The 1,613-nt window shown below is 32.5% G+C and overlaps 1 protein-coding gene across 1 annotated transcript in view; it reads left to right on the top strand.

Moving 5' to 3' along the window:
- LOC107677184 (prothrombin-like) overlaps positions 1 to 1,613 on the top strand; it is a 21,011-nt gene that overhangs the window by 14,168 nt on the left and 5,230 nt on the right. The window lies entirely within an intron of this gene.

Raw genomic sequence — 1,613 nt, 5'->3', positions numbered from 1 at the left:
AAAAGTGAAAAAGCATAATAGGACACCTTTAAATATTACAGTCAAAATGATGTTATGTGACAATGCTCAGCACTAAAGTATCAGAGTGCTATACTTTGTAAAAACCTATTTACTATACCAATAAAGCTACATAAATCTGAATTTGTCAGTTTTTCAGACGGTATTTAACACTCAATTTAAATATTTCGAAATTTCGGTATTGATTCTGATTACTTTCATGTGACTGATCAGCTTTTAACTTCCGCTGATAAAGACTGCTTCTCTCAAAGACTATTGCTTTACACTGTTTTCTGCTGGCGCTTGAACACACTTTCCTTATTTTCTCCGCAACAAATGGCCAAGCAAGCGCAGACACTGACAAGATATGCGATACAGAACGAGACCAAACGCGAAAAACTATTATATGAAGCAAGTATGAGTAACAAAATGCTTTCTTTGTGTCCAGATTTGACTAACGCAAAAACTTACACTTCAAATCAACATAAAAAAAAAATAAAAAATCAAATTTGAGAAAAATATGTCTTTAATGATGTCTAAATATATATCCAAATTCAAGTAACTAATTATGTGGGAATCCAAGGTTCCCAGCCACTAGGGAACACACAGCCATCTTTATGTTTATATATAGAGCTAAACAGCCATCTAGTGGTTACACAATGGTATTACAGATGATAAATGGTGAATAAGTTCCCAATAAGTTAGAGATAATAAATATTTTAGTAATATTTAGTAAAATCCCCTTAAATTACAACATGTTAAAGTAAAAAAAAAAATATTACTGTTGTTTCAATTATTATTGAACCAAATTTTAGTTTTAAAAAAATGGAATCGTCCCTGATCAGTAGACAGGTGAAATTATACATGTATTAATCTAGTGCAGATACTAGGCCATCTTTAATATAATCAAAATTACAATATTACAATAAACTAACATATCATATATAGCCTGTTGAGGAAGAAAAGGATATTACACAGCTTGAAATTCAGTATGATCATGTTTTAATCAAGTTGTTATTTATTTTTATTTATTTTTAATGTATGTGTACGTTAAAAGTACCATTCTGGCTGCGACAATTATCCTGAACTAAATAAAGATTAATGTTTTGGCGTGTGATGTGTTTATTGAACCAATCGGATAAGAGTAAATGGAGAGTCAGCGAGAGCCTCAGTTGATTGGCTACAAGAAGGTGGTGGACCCGCCCGCCCTCCCCGTCACGCTTGCAAAACTTGTTCACATTGTTTCTAGATTATTGTGTAGAGTGATCAGATGCATTTTAAATAACTGCTAAAAGCTTAATTGGCCAAAAAATGAACTTTTTACAAAAAAACAAAAACAAAACTAATTTCACTGTTTTTGATCCTAACACAAAATAACCAGCTAACATTAATTCACTAATCATATCAGCAGCACAAAGTGTGAATGAGTACTAGTCAGGTGAAATCACTATTAGATTGTAAGAGCTGACTGATTGCTATAAAAAGAGTGATGAAGCGCTTCCAATCATTGTGTTCTTGTTAGCAATGGTTACCTCCAAAGAAACATGTGCAGCCATCATCACTTTGCATCAAAATGGCCTCACATGCAAGGAAATTGCTACAAAGAATATTGCATC

Source organism: Sinocyclocheilus anshuiensis, unplaced genomic scaffold (genome assembly GCF_001515605.1).
Source record: "Sinocyclocheilus anshuiensis isolate Anshui unplaced genomic scaffold, SAMN03320099.WGS_v1.1 scaffold1677, whole genome shotgun sequence".
In the NCBI taxonomy this organism is placed as follows: Eukaryota; Metazoa; Chordata; class Actinopteri; order Cypriniformes; family Cyprinidae; genus Sinocyclocheilus; species Sinocyclocheilus anshuiensis.
This window is presented reverse-complemented; position numbering and strand designations above follow the sequence as displayed.